This window comes from Diadema setosum, chromosome 5, assembly GCF_964275005.1.
Source record: "Diadema setosum chromosome 5, eeDiaSeto1, whole genome shotgun sequence".
NCBI lineage: Eukaryota > Metazoa > Echinodermata > Echinoidea > Diadematoida > Diadematidae > Diadema > Diadema setosum.
In genome coordinates this window covers 4,654,644-4,672,097 of record NC_092689.1, presented here as the reverse complement: position 1 = coordinate 4,672,097, position 17,454 = coordinate 4,654,644, and the positions used below count along the sequence as shown (strand labels likewise).

The 17,454-nt window shown below is 39.9% G+C and overlaps 1 long non-coding RNA gene across 1 annotated transcript; it reads left to right on the top strand.

Moving 5' to 3' along the window:
• Positions 1 to 2,635: 2,635 nt before the first annotated feature.
• On the top strand, positions 2,636 to 15,694 carry LOC140229019 (uncharacterized). Its single transcript, XR_011901263.1, has 2 exons — positions 2,636 to 2,729; positions 14,770 to 15,694. It is a non-coding gene; the product is annotated as an uncharacterized lncRNA (long non-coding RNA).
• Positions 15,695 to 17,454: the final 1,760 nt, after the last annotated feature.

Below are 17,454 nucleotides of genomic sequence, written 5' to 3'. Positions count from 1 at the left end.
TTTCTTTCTTTTTTTCTTTTTATATTTTCTCGTTCGGGTTTTTTCGAATTCGCTGCTATGTAATCTCCTCAGAGAGATGTTACAAAACTTCAACAATACCAAAATTATGCCTACCGCCTGTTAAATTTTACTAAAAAGTTTGATTACATATATATCATCAATCTTCCGTTCTTTACGTTGAAAAAAAAAAAAAAACATTTTTAAGATTCTGTTATTAGTACATCATTCAGTTCACTCTCTTTCCCCGCATACTTGCAAGACTATACGATTCCCATAATACACATTGAAGCAGAGACGAAGCCTATACGTTCTTCATGTGAGATGCACTGTCCATTCTAGTACCAAGAAATAAACATGGATGGGGATCGCTCTCTCTCTCTCTCTCTCTCTCAGTTATAGGATCATGCAAACTGTAGAATCAGTAACATATTCCACTGCGCCAACTTTCATCTACAGGAACATTCAGATCTGAACTAAAGACGTATTATATGTTCCTCGCACATTGAGGATTACATATAACTGCAATTCATAATAAATAGACAAATGTGTTCTTTATCAGGGGTTATGTGAGCACCAGTAAATAACACAGAAACATACTCAAGTGATACAACGTGTATACATACTATACTGTAATAGGACGATTTTCATGCCCTGCAAAAATAGGAATGTGTGGGACTGAGTGTTATGTAGAACGTAGCAATTTAGTCACCACGTAAGTCTGTAATCAAACACTAATATTCGGTTATGAAGTGTAATTTTGTTATCCCAATCACATCAGAATTCCCACTCAACTATCAATAGATACAGTCATGGACATCGAACAGACAACACTTGATCTGTAGAGTTAAAATGATTAAATTTCGACCCAATGTCCTGTACTGTCGCAGTACATAATCGGCTGCTGGCGCTATCGCTGCTGGCAGATTTACTGTGTGGGAGTAGGGACACTATTTCCTGACAGTGTTGAAAAGACCTAGGACCATATCGCCGGTTGAAATCAGGATATTACATCCTAAGACATCAAATCCTGAAATCTGACACGGAGATTTGGTCCCCCGGAGTGTTTCTCCAGGGGGGACATAATCGCCTACTACACCGGATCTGGTGAGTTCTGAGACTGCGACTCCGGCGAACCTTTTTGGCTATTATTTCGCATTTTCGTCGTTAACCATCGAATACATTGTTATTACAGCGTTATTCGACACATTTCTTAGGCATCTTTTGCAGGAGTACCAGAACTATAATGTTTTGGCTTAAAAGAAAACTGTACTGACATTTTCTAATTGTCTGATAATTCTAATCTACATTTTTTGATGCCTACAACTGGAAAGAGAGGATTCTAAAACCCAGGATAAGCCTGTAATGATTTTTTGAAAAAAAAAAATGAAAACGAGCAAGCCAAGGATCGATCCACACAATTTGGCATACATCACAGGTGCCACCCTCCGACTTTTTAGCAAAACGAATTACACATGTCAATTTACTGATGAAATCTCACATGAAGTACTGCAAAAACTGTTATTTAATAAAATTGCATTATGGAGCTGAAATAAACATGTCAAACAATATTAATTAATTTTTAAAAGGAATCTCTTCAAAAGATTTTTATTTAGATAAAATTTGTGGGGAATATTCCAGATATGCAAAATGAAATTGACATCATTGTCCGAACGTGCTGCCCATAGAAAACTGTGTGTAAGAAACGTTGCACTAATGCATTGATGATGAGCGATAATGGTTCGACAGTTCAAACTTATCTAACGAAGATGAGGACTGAGTGATGGTCAACGGCAATCACGGCTTACGCCTAGTTAGAAGAAAACGGCACCCAGTACACATAGACTCTAGACTAGAACTAGGACTAGGACTAGTGAGCAGTCAAGGACCGAGTAGATTCTAACGTTACGTGGTGTACCCAGTTCAAGTCTTGATGAGTAGGCCCCAAAGAGATTATACCTATAGAGTAAGTAGTCGCCATACGCGTGCGTACAAATAGTGCGTCCAAAATTGAAGAGGGAGCGCACACTCAGCTCCTGGCACTGGATCTAAGTCTACGTTCAAGTCATATCTTCTCATATCATATCTGGAATTATATGTTATTCTTCATTACACATTTTCATTCTCAGAATCACAATGTGGTTAATTGTTTAAATATTAGTTTCTACGATGATATCATATCATTTTGAACCATTTGGTAGAGTCAAGACCTTTTTGTTGTTCGCAAAATAAATAGTGGGAACTTGGATGTAGACTAGACAGTACTTGAGCATTATGACGTTTGTTTCGCGTACATTCCCACTCACGCCATAAAATCAAACAACATCAGCACCATTATGACGCTTAAGCATGACCATTGTGACGTTACAATAAAACAACGCAAGGTCACTGCGCCGAATATTCAAGTCGAGCGCATTAAACAGTGCGCTGCCACCTGATTGTACAGGATCCGTGCAATGGCGGCTCCCACAACGCAAAATGGCAGCTCCCTCGCGCGGCTGCCTCCCCACTGGACTACGCCCTCTTGTGGTATAATCTCTTTGGTAGGCCCCTACACTCATTCGCCGCCCCGTCGACAGCTGTACGTGCACAGCGCTAATAGGCACAGCGTAAACGTTATAGTATACATACCCCTGCTGCCAGAACTTAAGTCCAGACGAAAGTCCAGACTCCAGATCTAGATCTGGACCCTTGTCCTGCAGGCACTGTTGTTCCTGTGCTGAATTTTTCAGGTAAGGTATCTGCTTTATGGATTTCCAATGTTTTGTAGTCGAGATAAATCTCATGGTGGTCGTATTAACACCAAGGACTAGATCTAGATCTAGTTTAGTTTTAGTAGGACCCATACCTCGCCATGTTGTGTCCTCGGAAGAGTGCCTGACCACGTAGATACTAACAGTGTCACCGCTTCGCGATCCAAACGCTGGTGTAGGTATAGTGCTAGCGTACTTCCATATCCATGTAGATATCTCAAAATTCACTTAACCAAATTGCACCAAAATCACAGGAAATACTCTATGACTCATGTCCACTTGCTCACGCTAATTGGAACCAAATTGCAAGTCGGGAAGCGTAAGTGAAGTTGTCGACTTTTTTGTCGTCGCTAAAAATAATCTGCTCTGTACGACTAAACAAGAGTGATCGCGGCATAGGCCCTACCTGCCTGCGCACGCACAGACTGAAGTTAGCCATGTAATATGATGAGACAAATCGTTCAAGTAATCGGGAGCACAAGATCAATTTATAAATTATTTGAGCTAAGTCGAATGAAAAATATAGTTCGTAAATCACACAGATCGCCAAAATCATGACATTTTTTTAGTTTAGTTCCCGCGTAAATGCCCCGTTCGCAAAGTACTAGTCGGCTAACTTCAGTTCTAGATTGTGCATGTCGCGTTTACCATGATCTCTCGCGAAGAGTGAGTTTTTTTGAGTGACGACTTGAAAGTCGGCGTCAATATTGATACTTCTCGATTACCGATTTCGTTCAAATATAAGACAGTATTGTGAAATATGCTTAGAAGTATATAATGTAATTTTGGTGCGATTTGGTTCAGCGAAATTTGAGACAGCAGCATGAATAGGACAGTACACAAGTGCCGCCTGCTCGCTAAATTGGGCCTAAGCGTCGTCTGCTACTCGGTACGATTTAACGCACGCGTATGCGAGAGTTTGTAATCAGTGATATAGTTGGCACCTGTGACGTCACGACATCCGGGCTCGTCAGCTCATTAGCATAATTCTCACCCAAAAAGTTCAATTTTTAACATGAAATTACGGGCTAAATCGTTATGAAATTTTGATTCTGTTTGCACCGCTGGGTCTTTTAGAATTAAAAGAACAACATATAAAAAAGAATAAAAAACCGGTACAATGCCCTTTTAAGGACCGGACGTTCCTCAGTTATGTTTGTGCGCATCATAGCTGCCCAGGTTGGTCAGTGACGTATAAACAAAGAGCATAGAAGCACATGCACCAGTGATGAGCTGAGCTAGCTAGCTGAGCTGAGCAGTTGTGTATAGTAGATCGAGCTAGAGTGACGTTAGTACAGTGTGGTATAGTACCTACGGGTACCCAACAGCTCCCCACCGCGGCCGCGCTGGGTGGCCTCGCTCGTCTCACGTGCCGACTGTACGCGCTACAATTTGTACGTACTACGCAAAGTTCAGCAGTCCGAGCCGCATATACATGGCCATAATAGCACAACACTGGTCGACGGAATCGGGAAGCTTGGAAGTGGAAATGAGCTCATCATTTTCAATCCATAGATCTGTTTTGTGACATGCAGTTCATTATCTGTTCATCAACATAGTCAAGTCGAGTGCTAAGGTACCTAGAGCTTATAACCCCTTGTCGGGGACTACTAGTCTACTAGACAAGATTTTAAAAACAACAACAACAGCAAACATATGACACACATTTCATCTTTACGTTTAACAACTAAAACAATCTGAGTATCTCTGTTAAAATCTTAATTAGATCTAAACTTGTCAAGATTAATACAAAATATTATTTTTTTTTGTTACAAAATACAAGGTCACGACAGTATTATCAAGCATGTATCTATATCACTTTCACCAATCGGATATTAATTTTTGATTACCAAATCTAGTGTTACAAAAGGAGAATCAAAGATTTTTTTTTTTTATTTATTTATTTTTTTTTTTTTTGGGGGGGGGGTATTTAACGTACATCTCCATAGTTTACAACAGGCACTTTACCAACCACTGCAACAACCAAAAAAAAATAACTATGCAATCTACAATCAACGCCATAATGTTAAGATTTGTTTTTTCTTTGGAGGACCGTAAGACTAATTCTCAAACTCCCATTTCGTTATATCAATAATTCTTCCTCAAGTATCACTTTCTGCACATGGGTACAGCAAGTGGGTAAAACAAACAAACAAACAAGCATGTCAATGTTGAGTTTTCCACACTTGCGTCCAGATTATAATAATGTAGCATGTTCTCATTGTGGCATATTATGTTTCTTAGCCACAGTCGATGTACTTTTAATGTATTTATTATGCCTTATACTAATGCACCTGTATACAACGTATTAATATGCGTATTCTATTATTGTGAATTAATGTGGTATTCTCCCGACGCATTGAAGTAGAGATATCTTTAAAGAGATAGATACTTACTTACTAACTTACTTACAGTCAGAGAGGAGATAACATTATTGCCCGATTAACTTGCAGGAAGAGAACTGTGAAAATATATTCCTGTGTTTACCGAACCTCTTTGCTAAATACACGCTGTATCAATACAGCTAGAGCTTGCAACAAATTCTTCTGGAGTTAGCCTACTTCCGTCTTCTTGGACTCCTTTTTTTTTTTTTTTAACCGTCAACATCGTACAGTGACTCGATTTTCCTCCATCAGCAGTTGCAAAATAGCTTCAGAGACAGTTTTTACACATCCTCGGTTTCTGGCTTCCTCGCTACCAGGATATCTTCTTCTACTTCCTCGGTTTCCAACTTCATTGCTACCCTCTGGATTTTTCCTGAATCACTGATGTGATGCTCAGAGGTCTATGATATAAACACTGTATATTTGTTTTGTTTTTTTCTTTCTCTCGAAATAATGGTACAGCTGTAGTAATGTTCCCTATTTTGTAAATATTATTATTATATGTGTGCTTTTTTAAAATACTGTATATTATTTTGGGTAGACCCCTGAGATTTGTATGTATGTGCGTGGTTGGAGGTGTATGTATATGTGTTTGAGTGTATGTATGTGTGTTTGAGTGTGTGCACGTTGGTGAGTTTGTGTGCGGTATAGACGCGCGCGTGTATTGTATAGTTATTTGAGTTTGCGTGAAGAGTATATAATATTCATCAATATCATAATAATTTTATGAGCTCCCTCGTGGAGCAGAGACTCCAACCCCAAGCACCTTCTGATCTGGAGATTCTCCCGCCCGAAACCCCTATCAAACGGGAGACTCTATTTATGTGTGCGAGGCGCGAAGTTCCTTGGGTTCTAGGTGTTCTCTGGTGCTATCTAAGGCTTATTTTTTCAACATACAATAGAAATAAGTAAGAAATCCTTTCCACCGGGAGACACAGAGCCAGGGCGGGAGAAATCAAATCTCAAACGGGAGAACGGGAGATTTTGCAAAAATGGGCTTTCGGCGGGAGATCTCCCGTCGAAAACGGGAGAGTTGGAGTCTCTGGTGGAGACTTAATGAGCTCCTCTGTGGAGACGTACATTATGAGCTCCCTCGTGGAGACAAAAATATATGAGCTCCCTCGTTGAGACGATATGAGCTCCCTTGTGGAGACTTGGTGTATCTAATATTCTTGTTTATATCTCTAAGATTTATAATGTTTTGGTATATGTTAGTGTTGTCTGGGGTAAAATATTTGTATAGGGCCCCATTTTTCTCTATCTCTTCTTTCTTCCTTTAAAACAACAACAACACAGTTCAAAGTAATCATATTTCTTTTCATGTAGATTTATGTTAACGAGTGTATCGCAAACTTGTCTATAATCTAGAGAGTGTATTACATTCATTTCTGTTTCCAATATTCATATCAAACCCTCATTTTTTACAGTGAATTCATAACAAATATCTCTAGTGTCTACTTTTCGATATGTTATTCACCAAAGAGTTTAAAAGATAGCTGTCAAAGTAGATTCTATAATAAAAAAAAAATAATTGATTATTCAATTAATTACCTTTTGTTTACCTTTGTCATTGTGTTGTTTCAACCAATCTCTTATATAAAGTAAGTTTTTGGCGGTAATACAAGCAAGAATATGTTTTGTTAATATAAAGGTAGTTTAAATCCTCCACAATATCATTATGGCTGTGCAAGGGAAATAATAACAGAAACGCACATGGACCTTCCTTTTTGAATATATTTGCACCCTATCACTGTAATTGTGACACGTTGTTGTTGTGGTTTTTGTTTTTTTGTTGTTGTTTTGAAAAGAAGACATGGGGTTTGAGTGAACCGCATGAGATTCATGCATTTTGTCAAGGTATAATTCCTGCATTGGTACCGTGCCTGACCAAATTTGATTTCTGTCCCAAGGAGGCGTCGCTAGCACAAAAGCGAGCGCATGAACCCCCAATTTTTAAAATTGTTCTGCAGTAAGTAACCCTTCTTCTACAATTTTTCAAGTTTCATGAAAATGACATGGGTATTGAACGTACAGCGTGACATTCATGAACCCACCTAATCAGGGCACCCACAATAGGTTTATAACCAGATTTTGGGGTCCTAGGATGAATTCTATCATATGGGGGTGCTGCCAGCACAAAAACTAGCAAACGTACCGCCAATTTTTATTGCTTTTCTGTAGTTATTAAGCCTTCTTCAACAATTTGATCAAGTTTCGTGAAAATGACATGGGTTTTGAATGTACAGCTTGAGATTTATGAACCAACCGTGTCAGGGCATCCCTGCATAAGGTTCCTCACCGGATTTTGGGGTCTTACGGTGATATATGTCGCATGGGGGCGCTGCTAGCACAAAACGTGAACCCTCACTTTTTATTGTTTTTCTGGAATTAGTAAGCCTTCTTCTACAATTTGGTGAAGTTTCGTGAAAATGACATCTATTTTAAATGTACATCACAAGTTTCATGAACCTTATCCTTTAGCTGAACCCTATAACAGAAAACATCCCTGACAAGGATTTGAGAGATTTCGGTGTTTCTGCTGCGTAAGGGTGCTGCCCGGTAAAGAATGAGAGCGTAAACCCTAACTTTAAAACCTTTCCCTTGTTTTGGGTACCTTTCTCTGCATTCTTGCAAATTTGGAGAAAATAACGTGGATTTTGAAAGAATTATGGGGGTTTAAGTTTATCATTGCAGATTTTGTTGGCAAATCATGGTCTTGCTCCTGTTACGCTCTCATTTGGTACTGGATGGCAAATTGTCATATTCTTCAAAGTCCCGTAGAAGAAAAACAAGCACATGAGCCTGTGGTCTTATTTACATATTTAGGTTTCGGATGGGTCAAAGTTACTGTATGGAAAGTTTGAAGAAAACGAAATGGACTTCACTTTCACTGAGGAACGTTCTTAAAATGAATAAAAACAGAAGTTGTGACATAAATTTATCGAATTTAATGGAGAATATTGGGATAAGGATATCTTTTAACCCCAACTATAGGCATCATTATGCATAAATTAGCGTAATTTACCATAAATGACAATTTTTTTTTTGAAAAATTAACTTTACAGTATTTTAGATAACGTCACAGGCAAAACGCTGGGAGCCCCCCCCCCCCCCCCCCCCGGCTCTATCATCTACCTGTGCCTGTGTACAGACAAAGCTATTGAAAATTCCAGGGGGTAAAGGAGGGCAAACTGACGCCGTAATACCATTGCAACTCCACTTTCCCATTACTCATTTCTTCCCTATGCCATTGCACTATCAGGACACGCCATGCAATTACGCACTTTTAACTGGTTAAAAGAAGGTGCTGTACATCTTGTCGGTCTAGTGGGCCTTCTTTGCCCAGAATCGGTCGCGTGAACCTCTTTTGCGTAGTGTTTGTCGTGAGCCTTGTTTTCTTTTGCGTACAGTGTCGAACTCATGGAATGTACAGTGCGTATCAAAAGAAACAAGGAAAGGTAGAAATTACGCGGTGCGTAATATATGTCCCCGCCGGAAGTAGCATTTTGTAGCAAAATGTACAATATAGGTAAAAAATCAAGGTCAAAGGTCAAAGAAGTCAAAGGTCAAAATTCTGTGTAGAAGTTTTGAAGCCCTCACCTAGTGCCATCACATAAAGCAAACGGAATCGAAATCGGGTTAGAAATGGCGAAGGAGTAACATTTTGTAGCCAATGTACAATATAGGTCAAAAATCAAGGTCAAAGAAGTCAAAGGTCAAAATTCTGTGTAGAAGTTTTGAAGCCCTCACGTAGTGCCATCACATAAAGCAAACGGAATCGAAATCGGGTTAGAAATGGCGAAGGAGTAGCATTTTGTAGCAAAATGTACAATACAGGTCAAAAATCAAGGTCAAATTTCAAAGAAGTCAAAGGTCAAAATTCTGTGTAGAAGTTTTGAAGCCCTCACCTAGTGCCATCACATAAAGCAAACGGAATCGAAATCGGGTTAGAAATGGCGAAGGAGTAGCATTTTGTAGCAAAATGTACAATATAGGTCAAAAATCAAGGTCAAAGGTCAAAGGTCAAAGAAGTCAAAGGTCAAAATTCTGTGTAGAAGATTTGAAGCCCTCACCTAGTGCCATCACTAAAGCAAACGGAATCGAAATCGGGTTAGAAATGGCGAAGGAGTAGCATTTTGTAGCCAATGTACAATATAGGTCAAAAATCAAGGTCAAAGGTCAAAGAAGTCAAAGGTCAAAATTCTGTGTAGAAGTTTTGAAGCCCTCAACTAGTGCCATCACATAAAGCAAACGGAATCGAAATCGGGTTAGAAATGGCGAAGGAGTAGCATTTTGTAGCAAAATGTACAATATAGGTCAAAGGTCAAGGTCAAAGGTCACAACTGAAATTCTGTGTAGAAGTTTCAAAGCTCCCATGTAGTGCTCTCATATAAAGCAAACAGAATCAAAATCGGCTCATAAATGACAGAGAAGTAGCAAATTGAACATTTTGATCACACACGGACGCACACACGGACACACACACGGACACACATGCGTACGGAGACCGTTTCATAGTCCCCTGCTCGAACTCGTTCGGCGGGGACAAAAATGGTAATCGAACGTTGGAGAGTTGCTATTTCCTGATTGTCAGCAATGGAGAGCGCAATTTTGGTCTTAAAGAAAGGGGAATTCTTCCTCTTTCCATTGGTACCTAATCATATTGACAAATGTGTTGCATACATGAGAACATGACAAATTGCACTTATTCCAAGTTTTGTGTGATCGTTAAGGAACAATGAATATCTCACTAAAATAATGGATGTGATCTGTCACTGAACGTGGTCAAATTAACAGGCCAGCCAGCACAACTGCAGGTTTGTGTTTAGGGTTTCTTCTAACCTCTTATGGTCCATAACATTCGACATTGCCACACTGTCGATGACTTGGTCACTCCCACAAAGTCAAACCCATTATCCAGTTTTCCCTCTTCATATTCAAGACATGGTCTGTCGTTGCGAGCACTGTGTTGAATATCTCATTGAGGAAATTGACTGTGTGGGTTGGCGCCGGCCTTTGTGGGAGAGACTATAGTTATCGAACAGGTGACCCATAAAATGTATAGAAGAAACCCTAAACACAAATCTCTCGTGACGTACCCCCTTTTTAAGAATTGTACACGACAACACCAATTTCTTGATAGGATTACACCCTTTGCGCTAGCTATGCAGTTAGATACCACAATATCACTTGTTTCTGCTTTTTATCTGTGCTTTTTATGTTTTCTCGTGTGTTTTTATTCTCTTGGAAACCGATTGCTCGTCAACTACATCACATTTATATTCGTTTTGTTCTTTTTTAATTGTATTCACATTAGGCGCGGTCAGACTGGCAAAAGATCGAGAAGTTTAAGATCGCGAAGTTTGGGCCATTCGTACGCGCACAAGAAAGAGTGCGCCGTCCGATGGCTAGTGATTGTGACGTAACAATGCACATCTGTACATGACAATAGTCTCGCGCTTCGGAGACACCGCCCGCAAACAGATCGAGAAGTTTCGCGAGAAGTTTCGCGGGAAGTTTGCGGTCACACTGGCAAAACTTCGAGATCTTAAAGATCGCGATCTTAAACTTCGCGATCTTTTGCCAGTCTGACCGCGCCTATTGTAATGCATATCTACGCAGGGCTCCCTGGTATATAAAGCAGGCTTTTGGGGCTTTGAATGGAACTATCCTGCTTTAAAAGGAAACTTAATAGATAAATAAATCTCTTCCTTAAAATAAATCTCTTCCTTATCAAAATTTCCTGTTCCTATTCCATACAAATCTGAGTTATTAAATACAGAGTTGTAAGAGTTATTCTGCTCACAAACTAACAAACAAACAAACGCCGGCAAAAACATAACCTCCTGGGCAGAATGACAAGAAGTAGAAAAATTGACACTAAAACTAATATCGAAATTAGGGTCCTACGTGTTTAATCCCCTCCCCTTTCGACTCCCATCATATCATTGTGGGCATAAGAAAATAATCTCAAGCAATTCAGCCTCACAGAACAATATATACCGATAGTGTAGAATGACGGAGCGTATCTTTGGAGCACTAATCGGCTAAACAATGCTGCATAATCAATATATGCGAAGCAATAACCAGGAGTCAGCGGGGCAAATGTCGCGGGGGGGGGGGGAGGAAGGGGAGGGACGGGTTATCAAGACGTTTTGGAAATATCGAATGGTTGGTTTTGGTTAAGGTTTCTCGGTGTAGTGTAAATTAGATAACCATATATACTACTAAAATAAAGGCATGGGAGGCTAGAAAATGTCGTACTTCTCAATGTATGAATAATAATTGTTGGAAGTGCATGACTTACGAAAACTATGATTGTGACGTTGTATGACGATTCCATTTCGTAGTCTATGTTTCCAGCTACTTCAAATGAGAAAACGGTATCTTCTGGGACGCAGTCTTGGCCACTATCTGTCACAAGTTTGAACGGAACCTATTGTGGAAGAGAAAACAAAGCAGATATACGAATGGGTATATGGACACTTAGAATTCTCATTTAATATCATTTAGTACCTTAACATGATTCTTTTGTCTAACTTCGTACGTCTGTCAGCTCAGTCTGCTCGCTTATTTAGCACTGACAAAAATCATGTTCATATTATGTGCCTCTTGTTGCCTTGAGACGAAGTGATCCCCTCGTGTGAAGGCGAAAAAGATATTCAGAAATCAAATCAAAATCAAATCAAAATCAATCTAAACACTAAACAAAAAGCAAGTTCCCCCTAAAACAAATCTCTGTAATTTCTGAATTAGGAACATTATATTGAGGAAATCTAAACATAGGGGCAAGTAGCTGTACTTCCAAGCTTACCCATCATGTGAAATTCAGTGTATATCGTCGGGTCACACTTCAGTGAGCACGCCTTGAAGGCAAAATGGTCACTTTTTGAAGTTCACAAGCCGTATTTAGTGACTTTGATGCAATGATATTTGAACAAATTTCAATTTTCCAGCATAAGAAGGCATGCAACGCACTGTCTTGTGTGCTTCCTATCATACCATATGACTTGTGGCAAAATTTCACGGTTGGTGATCACGGGGTAAAAATTGCCAAAATGGCAGTTTGGACATGTTTCCCATGGTACATTCGTTTCAACGGATGGAATTTATGTTTTGGAAAGGTAGCAACGACTTTTGCACACAATGTTGGTCAATTCACGGTTGAATGAGCACATAAAACAAAACAAAAAAGAAATTATGCAGTATGAAGTACTTTGTGCACTTGAATCAACTGAATGACATTTTTCTTCAATGTGCTTAAGGCCGCTTTCCATTACAGTGATCCTGTGTCATTTCCTTCAAGGTGTCACGCTTCAATGAACACGTGGGGCTGGTAAACCCCTTTACCATATAAATGGACTAAATTCAGTTCCTGTGTTGTGTAGACTTCAAAATTATTCGTGGGGAATTAGTCTAATTTCATTTTGATAAACATTCTGCTGTGTTATGCTACAGTGAGCACAAGAAATGTGCCAATCAAAATAATTTATAAGGATTTGAAACTGCCACTAGGAACGGTTTAGGTCGTAAATTTTTGCTTCTTCGTGGCCTCAATTCATGTACGCCTATCAGTAACTCACTGTAGCATGAACACAGGCTGTCAATACAACAAGTGCTACATTTTAGCTCAGTTTTCACCACTATTAAGAATACTTATGTCCTTACAATTCATGTATAGGGAAGCAGATGTTTGATATAATGTCAGCCCTTTCATGACTGAATGACCTCAGAAAATAAAATCAAATGAAAATTTCGTTCAGCTTTACATTTCATGTTCATGTTCAATAGCTACCTTTGGTTAAAGGGAGGCAGTCCTGAGTACTGATAATTTAGAAGAGTCAAAAATATAACCTTTCACCAGTTTATACGCGTGGAAATGAAAAACTGTCTCCGTACGCGATTTTTGAAAAATAATTCCTGCAAGCGATCGTGTAAGAGCCTGCAAAAATATGCTACGTCATGTTATGCCCTACTCACCAAGTTGACAGCCGTGCCTCTAAAAACCAATAAGGACGTTCCTCAGTTGAGTTTGTACGCATCCTAGCTGCGCAGGTTGGCAATGACGTAACAAAGAGCGTAGAAGCGCACGCACGAGTGATGAGCTGAGCTAGCTGCTGAGCTATCTGAGCAGCTGCTAGTTAATCGAGTTAGAGTGTGGTATGTACGGATACCCGACAGCTCCCCACCGCGGACGCGCTGGGCGGCTTCGCTCGGCTCGCGTACCGACTGTACGCGTTACAATCTGTACGTACTACGCAAAGTTCAGCGGTACGAGCCGCATATTCATGGTCATGGTAGCACAACACTGATTAACGGAATCGGGAAGCTTGGAAGTGGAACTGAGCTGTTTCCGTTTTCAATTCATAGATCTGTTTTGTGACATGCAGTTCATTATCTGTTCATCGACATAGTCAAGTCGAGTGCTAAGGTACCTAGGGCCTATAGGCCGTAGTCCGGGACTACTAGTCTACTAGACTAGGTGTTAAAACAACAACAACAACAACAACAACAACAAAACAAACATAATTATGACACACATTTCATCTTTAGGTCTAACAACTAACAACTTTTTTGAAAAAAAGAAAAGAAAATGGGGTTTTGAGTGGGCCGCATGAGATTCATGTATCCTAGTAGGGTATATCCATGCATTGGTTCCTGGCCAGATTTGGGGGTCTTACGATGACTTCTTTCGCAAGGAGGCTCTGCTAACACTAAAACGAGCACACGAACCCCCCCCCCCCCCTTTTTTTTTTTTTTTTTTTTTTTTTACAATTGTTCTGCATTGAGTAACCCTTCTTCTACAATTTGATAAAGTTTTGTAAAAGTGACATGGGTTTTGAATGTACAGCATGACATTCATGAACCCCATCTAATCAGGACACTCACGATAGGTTCCTTACCAGATTTCGGGGTCCGAGGATGATTTCTATCATATGGGGGTGCTGCCAGCACAAAAAAAAAAAAAAAAACAAAACAAAAAAACAAAACAAAACTAGCACATGAACCCCCATCACGTTTTATTGTTTTTCTGGAATAAGTAAGCCTTCTTCTACAATTTGGTCAAGTTTCGTCAAAATGACATGGGTTTTGAATGTACAGCATAAATTTTATGAACCCACCATTTCAGGGTGTCCATATGCATAGGTTCCTGACCAGATTTTGGGGACTTACGATGGTGATATTATGTCGCATGGGGGCGCTGCTAGCACAAAAACGACACAAACGAGCACACGGACCCTCACTTTTTATTGTTGTTGTTGTTGGTTTTTTTTTTATTAGTAAGCCTTCTAAGATTTGGTCAAGTTTCGTAAAAATGACATGGGTTTTGAATGTACAGCATAAGTTTTATGAACCTTGCCCTTTTGCTCAACCCTATAAACAGAAAATGTCGATGAGAAGTATTTGAGAGATGTCGGTGTTTTCTGCCGCATGAGGGCGCTGATTGCTCAAGAATGAGAGTGTAAACCCTAACTTTGAAACCTTTTCCTTGTTTTTGGTACCTTCTTCTGCAATTCTTGCAAATTTGAAGAAAATATCTTGGATTTTGAAAGAATTATGTGGGCTTAAGTTGTCATTGCAGATTTTGTCGCCAATCATGGTCTTGATCTTGTAACACTATGATTTTGGTACAGGACGGCAGACGGCGGATTGCATCTGGTTTCAGGAGTTTTTGTGGTTTATAACCGAGGGCCACAGCCTGCCTGTCCACGTAAAATCATTGCTTCTCAAATGGTCCACGCACAGGTATGTCACAACACGATATCGAGAATTCTTGTAGGCCCTAAGTTTTTTATGTTCGGCTTCGTTGTACCGAAATTTCTCAGCCATACAGAGCACCTTTAAATTTGAGTTAGGCCTACATGACTTCGAAATGACAGTAATGTGAAAACAAAGTTCTGGTAAGGGCTTGAGAGCCCGTCTGGCACCATTTCATATTTGCTTGCAATATATCGAAAGAGTGTATGGTTGGACCTACTACTCATCGACCGCCTAATGTTTATTTGCTTGATAAGAATATTTAACACTGAAATTCACGTAAAAAACTTGACCTACGTGATTGAGAAAATCCAGCACTATCAAATGCCGTTGTTCCCTTTTCGATTCGAAGTTTCAGTGCAAAAATATCGCCGTCGAACTTGCGTGGCCTTGGTTCAGCTCCCCGCGGTAAAGCTCCTTATTGAGATCGACCGCTGTTTTTGCATTGACAATGCACGCAAACCGAGTTGTATTGAACACCGTGTTGTGCGTGTAATACTCTACATTCAAATGTATATTAGTCAGGTTCTAAACGTGAAGAGAACACATTTCTAGTTTGAAAGGTACTTATCAACCATTACTTATTTCGGTAAAAAAAAATAAAAATCGTGATTTTTGACATTCTTTCAAATTTTGTGCTAAAAAAGGCATTTTTCGGCAAAAACGCGCTTGACATCCGGCCGTACGCTAAACTTCAGTATTTTTGCAAGACTTTCAGCTGGAAAACTTAGCATTAACAAATTTTGCCGTCCAAAGTAAAAAAAAAAAAAAAAAAAAAAAAAAAAAATCGTCTTGGCTGGCCTACTAATGGAAGAACAAGATCAGTGGTGGAAATGAGCTGCATGCTAGGCGGAGGTCTCTAGTTTTGTTAAGTCGTTATGGGGTGATATGATACGTGGTTGGAGAACTTCAGGTTTGTTACTAATTTCCATATACAATTATAGTTTCATCAGGGAGGTGAGAGACCACGAGCCGAGGATCGGCCGTTTACCTGTGCAGCATGTGCCCTGTACTCTGGCCAGCGGCCGACGTACTCTCTACATGTTCCACAGAGGGATCGGGAGTGCGCGTAAACGCCCGGTGCAATCCGATACCGAAAGTCACGTGATAAAAAATCGCAATATTTCTGCAGCTTGGGTTTACACTCGCTAAACTTCGCCTCAAACATCGCGATGTTTCAAAAAATCGCACTCCGGCTGGCGATTTTTCTGGCGATGTTTCGAGGGCGTTTGGGTGTAGTTGCTTGGCAACTTGCACCCAAATGTCGCAATTTCAGAAAAATCGCGATTTTTCCAAGCAAGTGTGAATGGGCCTCAGACCAGTTTTCCTATAAGTGGTAGCATTTAAATGAACGTCTCGTATTAATTTTTACAATGAATTCCATGAACGCTGTCTGTTAAGCAATAAAACAGAAAAGGCATGCACACGACGGTGTACATAAGGGATATTACTCCCTATAATTAGGGCTGTTTTTTCAGGGAAGTGTTAACAGCAAAATCACGACAGTTAGCTGTTATTCTGCGTGTGCATCATAATGTAGAAGTAGAGGGGGAGGGTGTGGGAGGGGGATGCCCCCTCCCGTTCGACGGAGCTTTCGCGTTTTTAACATTGAACTAAAGCCATCTGAAGCACACTTTTTGTGGGAAATTCAGAAATTGTCATTCCCCAAAGGGTACTAATTTTTTCGAGGGAGCTTTTTTTTTTTTCATTTTTAGAACTGAAATTCAACAATCTTGCGCACACTTTTGTTGGAATATCTGGAAATTTGTCAATTAGAGGAGTACAAGTCTGTGGAAGGAGAATGAGCAGGATGATGTGGGAGGGGATAAGCCCTATTATCCCTCCTACATGAGGGAGATTCAGTATTTTCTGATCGCAGTTAAACGTTTTGGTACACACATTTTGTCGCATATATCAAATTTTGTAATACTCTTCTGAATTATTCACTAATTGAGCCAAGGTTATGTAATGTGTATATGGAAAACTCAAGGGGAACCATAGTACATAATTATATACTTCAACGCACAGGGCGGGGGGGGGGGGGATCAGGGAGAAAGTGTGGGAGAATGCTATCCCCACCCTTCCCGTACGAGGGAGCTTTTGCCTTTTTAAAATTGAAATATCTCGTATACGCATATTTGATGGAATATTTTGGAAATTATCCAAAAAAAAAAATGATCGGAGAACAGAAAGAGGAGAGGGTTGGTTAAAAGGGGATATAAAGGGGATATTCCACTTATACATGAGGGAACTATTGATTTTTCGGAATGTCAAGTGATAAGTCTTGTGCACTCAGAATTATTCAGAATCTTAAGGGGGCGACCGCCCCCATGCCCCCCCCCCTTTTTTTTTTTTTTTTTTTTTTTTGCTACGCCGGTGCCTAGACGGGAACTTTATGTAAGGGCGGAATCTTTGGAAATTCAAATTCACGGGTGTTGGGATTTTTTCCCCAATTTTTCCCTTTTTTTCCTTCTCTCTTTTCATTCTTTTTCCACGAACCAAATGTGTGTGTGTGGGGGGGGGGGCTGCAGGACAAAACCACCTTAAACTATGCTAGTTTT